General features: G+C 31.6%; 1 long non-coding RNA gene across 1 annotated transcript in view; it reads left to right on the top strand.

Annotated features, from left to right (window-relative positions):
• LOC111089381 overlaps positions 1-4,291 on the top strand; it is a 21,258-nt gene extending 16,967 nt beyond the window's left edge. The window contains exons 2-3 of the long non-coding RNA XR_002613660.1: positions 998-1,001; positions 4,224-4,291. This is a non-coding gene — a long non-coding RNA (uncharacterized LOC111089381). The remainder of the gene's footprint in view (positions 1-997; positions 1,002-4,223) is intronic.
• The last annotated feature ends 1,500 nt before the right edge of the window (positions 4,292-5,791 follow it).

The following is a 5,791-nucleotide window of genomic DNA, read 5'->3' on the forward strand; positions in this document are numbered from 1 at the left end:
TCACGGCCACAAACTGCTGAGGGAATCTACCTAATCAACACTACTCACGGCCACAAACTGCTGAGGGAATCTACCTAATCAACATTACACTAACGAGAGACACATAATTTTTTTTCAGCGCCAAAGAACACACTGGACTATCTGCGCCCTGTTCGGCGCGGGAAATCGAACCCCGGATTTTAACGTTGTAAGTTAGTAAACGTACGGCTGACAAATCGGGGGATAAAGTGAGAAATTACAAGTTGCACAGTGTATAGACAGTGTTCATAAGACAAAACTTGTGTTCTTTATTATTTGGACATGTGAGTATAAAATGTATTTATATACAAAGTGACGATATCATCGTTTTCGTTCAAGATCTAATATTTCACTCTTCAGTTATTCTAGGAAATAAAACACAATCGTAGAATTACAATTTTTACACACATAACCGTCTATCTGATACACTGTCTAATCATGGGCTTAGTATTGAATCTAGATAAAACTGGCCCCAGTGACGTGGAGAACTGGGATTAAGTTTGTTTTTGTTTGAATTTCGCGCAAAGCTACACGACGGCTATCTGCGCTAGCCGTCCCTAATTTAGCAGTGTAAGACTAGAGGGAAGGCAGCTAGTCATCACCACCCACCGCCAACTCTTGGGCTAATCTTTTACCGACGAATAGTGGGATTGACCGTCACATTATAACGCCCCCCACGGCTGAAAGGGCGATCATGTTTGGTGTGACGGGGATTCAAACCCGCAACCCGCAGATTGCGAGTCGAGCACCCTAACCACCTGGCCATGCCAGGCCTAAGATTAAGTAACAAATTAACAAGGACAAATTGCAGCTGTGTTCTATGTAAAAAGGTTTACAGGATTGCTGTGTTTGTTTTTAAATGATAAACTTTTTTGTTTGCTTAGAATGTTTTCTTGTCGATGGTTCTATACAGTGATAAATTACTGTGCACCAAAGTTAACAAGAAACAAAAAGGAATTTGTTTGAAAGAACAGAATAGGAATGTAATGAAGTCACGAGTATAATGTATTCACAAGTAAATGTTAAAAGGCTACTATTGTGTAACTACCTACAATAGGTCTGAATGTTAGTAGTAAATTACTTTTACGAATACTGATGGAGCAATTCTATATTTGACGTTACTTTCGTCAGATAATTACCAAATATATAAATATATCAATTATACTTCAGGAAAAATATTCATTATAGAGTTAGCAATGAAAAGTTTGTCCGATGTGTGAAGACTTATAACGCTAGAAATCGGGGCTAGATACCTGCGATGGGTAAAGCATAGCCCAAGTTTTATGTTTCATAAAAATCAAACAGATTGTTCGACATGGAATTTCACAAAGAAATAAGTTTTTAATACAAGAACAGTTTTAAATTTAATTCCAACCAAAGTAGATGGCGTTCCAAACTAAGTACACATTACAACTTGAAACTAATTCTGAATAAAAATCGTTTCATTATCAGTATAATAAAAGGAATATTTATAATTCTGTTGATATATTATGGGGGGAATAAAATAGTTACAAGTTGGAATTAAGTCTGAATATATTAGTATTTATGAAAAGTATATTAGATAAATGTAAAATATAGTTACCAAGAATTGGCGTAGTGCTGAATATTCAGCGTTCAAACAGCTGCATGAAAAATATAATCTTAGATTTTAGTGACACCTATTTTAAACAAATAAACTATTTTATGATCAGTGTTATGGCCAATTCGTGACCAAAAACTAATTTTGATATAATTGGGTACCATTTATTTCCATCTGTTAATCTGAAAATAACTATTTCGTGTTATTGGTTAATAATTATTATTTTAAATTGTGATAATAGATGGCAACTCAGTTTCCTTATTTTTTAAAATAACAATGACCATATGCAAGAAAAGAGAAGTTTAATTAAACAATTATTCCAAGAAATAAAATACATTCAAAATTTTTAAATCGAAAAAAACAACAACAACAACAAGAAACAAAAATAAAAGAGTAATATTCAAAAATTATTATATAGAAATATATATATATAATATTTTCTATCTATTTGCCAACAAAAACAACTATTTTATTAAATTCAAAATAATTTATAATTCAACTATTTCCAAATTGAGATAATAGCTATGGAGAAAGAATAAGAACGTAATGAAGTCACAAGTAAATAAAAAAATTCTACTTTTGTGTTACTACCTACAGCACACGTTGAAAATGTTATATTTTAAATAATCTTATGGCATTGTGGTGACTTGTGTAACCAAGAAATTGTTTTATAATTATTATATTTACTGCAACAGCAAATAATCATTTCTACAATGAGTGTCTAAAAACTATAACAAATTTTAGGTATCCGTCCAATAATAGATTACGTTTCAACAACACAAACACTGTAAAATTTATATCCAACCAACTACTGTAGATCATTAGTAAAATATATAAACTTTGGTCACATAGACCGAATGAAGTCTAATGTTAATAATAAAGATGAAGACGGTTGCCAAAACACAAAACATTTTATTTACATATATATATATATATAATGTTTTCTATCTATTTGCCAACAAAAAATAACCATTGTTATCTACAACTGTAGTATCATTAATCACTAGTTCAGCTAATATAGATGGAAGAAATATATTCCGAAACGTTCGAACTTTCAAAATAAAATGTTTTGTGTTTTGTCATCCGTCTTCATCTTTATTATTGACGAATTGTAATTACATTTTTTCACTTTTTTTTCTAAAATAATATTATTTCGGTAAATTAAAACTTTACAGGAAATTTATATTTGTAATATGAGAAACCTGTGGTGTTAAACTTATATATTTAGTATGTGTAAAATCTTTCTGAGAAGGAAAAAAATAACTTTTTTTTAATTACCTGCCATCTAGTGATTATAATACTGACATGTGATTGAGAAGATGGTGTAACGTGAGAATTTCATTGTGAATTTTTGTCCTTATTTTGAATTAAACTCGTTAAATTAGGAAAGCTGTAGCATACAAGTATGTCAAAAGTAAAGAACAATTAATGTTCTGTTTTGTTGAGAGAACATTTTCGAGAAGTCGTTCAAAAAATTGGAGCATTTTTTTGATGAAGAAAGATTCAATGCAATGACGATTGCAGTGATTATTGGTTCGAAACTTTCCGCTTCCAGAAAATGTAAGATGAAAATATTGGCTTTGTATTGAAGTTATGTTCTGTGGTTTATTAAAAGACACTACAGCTTTTAATAGTACTTTATTTCTTTGTTGTTAGTAATTTTGAAAAAGTTACCAAAGTTTCATGCTATTCATTTTACAGTTTTGTTTACATCAAAATCACGTCTAGTGTCTCTAACAAACCTAATTTATTTTATGTTTGTGATCTATTTATAGCATGATTGGTGAAACCCGAAAATGACACTCATAGTGTCATTAGTAATTTCTGTAATATTTAGTAATTTCTAAATTTCTATTCTATTTAGTAATAGTAGTTTTCTTTTTTCATAATGTAACATAAGTTATGTTAGTGTTAGTAAAAAATGAACAGGCCATTGCCGTTAGTTATTATTATATAAAAACTATATATTATATTCCCTGGACTATACTATGGCTCCCATACTTGTGGATCTCACCAGAGACGGGAAGGCCCAGCGCATGACCTGATTTTATATGTAAACTTAAATTTAACCAATCTATCATAAGTTAGGTTTATGGTAAGTAACCATGTAGAAAGTGTATATGTAGGTATAAATACAGCTACGTGATAGAAACAATACTTATTATAAGTGTTGTATTCTTGATGGTAAAATTAAGTCTTTGTCTTAGACTACAATTCACTGTCAGAATGCCCAGTTCTTTTGGCCAGGCAGCAAAATTAGGTCATAGTCCTAAGTAAAGATCCACTGTCAGAATGTCCAGTTAATTGAGCCAACCAGTAAGATTTTGTTGTCGTCCTAGGTAATGCTACATGGTTAGAATGTTCAGCTTACTGGACCAGCAAGTAAAATTTGGTTGTCATCCTAGCTCACAGTGCACTGTCAAAACATCCAGTTCAATGGCCCAGCCAGTGTAATCTTGGCTAGTTACCTTATGTATTTTAAAAATGTTCTTTATCCCATCACATTTAAAGTATTAGGTAAAATTAAGACATTTGTGATTACATAACTGTGTTTTATTTTACTTTGTCAAAACAAAAAACAAACAATAACAAAGGTTTAATATATGAAGGTGGGTGTTGTTTAGAGTAAACACTTAATCAAGCACAGAGATAAAAGTTTCTGGTTTCTCTAACAAACATTATTATGGGATGTTTTAAGTAAGTTTATGGCTGAAATGGAAAGTAACTGACTTTTTATTTTTTACCTGCTTGTGAATTTGTAATAATGACATCCCTCTTTTCAAAGCAAAACACCAGATTCATACATGGAAGATATCAGCTTGTAAAAATATATTATTTAACATGATTTATACAAGTTACATCCAGCTGACCATTTCTTACGAAGAAGTTTGTTTCACTGTACTAATTGTTTTTACCTGAAAATCAGATTGATAAACAAGTGTGTGTGCCTCCTGCCTCACTAGTGATGTGACAAATGAAATGATACTGAGGATGTTTTCTTAAAATATTAAAAGTGTCAGCAGTACAAAACAGTATTCCTTAATTTTACCAAGAAGAGCAGTTTAAGATGTGGTTGCCAGCTGGTGGTTTAAAAGTAGAGGGGAGGGAGTGTAACTGTTTTGGTCTCAATATACAGCATTGATAATATAGTTTTGTTTGACAACCGCTCAAAAAACTCCAATACACACATTTAATACAAAGGTAGTATATAAAAACATTTTGATAAAATTTGACAATATTAACAGGTCTGAACTTTTTAAATTCATTGATTCATAAAAAAGTTATAATGTAATAACAAAAATCAATTTTTAAATTAAAAATTACACTTATATTAGACTTACTTTTGACATATATAGCTCTGGATGAAGCTTAGCAGTTGCAGTGAGTGAATAGCATTTTTTGATGAAGGAAAAACTTATTTAACTTAATTATTGGTTATTGGTACTTTGAGAAAAACAAACAAACCAGAGTGACCAGTAATAACTTGTTTTTTTCTAAAGGTTCAGAAATAATTTTATGGCAGTTAGGGATGTGGCTTTCTCTAATATTGTTTCCTACATCAGTTCACTAAGAAGTAATTCCAGAACTAAATTGCTCCGTTTGTAATGGTTTTGTGTTTCTTCACAAGTTGAAAACAGACCAGGGAGTTACTCGAGTTTTTGCTTGCATTCTGTGCACTTTTACATATTTTGGAATAAGGTTTTGGTGGGGATATAACTTTATTTGGAATAAAGTTTTGGTGGGGCTATAACTTTATTTGGAATAAGGTTTTGATGGGGCTCTAGCTTTATTAGGAAGAAGGTATTGGTGGGGCTCTAGCATTATTTGGAATAAGGTTTTGGTGGGGATATAACTTTATTTAGAATAAGGTTTTGATGGGGTTCCGGCTTTAGTTGGAATAAAGTTTTGGTGGGACTCCAGCTTTATTTAGAATAAGGTTTTTGTGGGCTCTCACTTTATTTGGAATAAGGTTTTGGTGGGCTCTAGCTATATTTGGTATAAGGGTTTGATGGGGCTCTAGATTTATTTGGAATAAGGTTTTGATGGGGTTCTAGCTTTATTTGAAATAAGGTTTTGGTGGGGCTGTAGCATTATTTAGAATAAGGTTTTGATGGGGCTCTAGCTTTATTTGGAATAAGATTTGGTGGGGCTCTAGCTTTAGTTGGAATAAGATTTGGTGGGGCTCCAGGTTTA

This window comes from Limulus polyphemus, unplaced genomic scaffold (genome assembly GCF_000517525.1).
Source record: "Limulus polyphemus unplaced genomic scaffold, Limulus_polyphemus-2.1.2 Scaffold6089, whole genome shotgun sequence".
Lineage (NCBI taxonomy): Eukaryota > Metazoa > Arthropoda > Merostomata > Xiphosura > Limulidae > Limulus > Limulus polyphemus.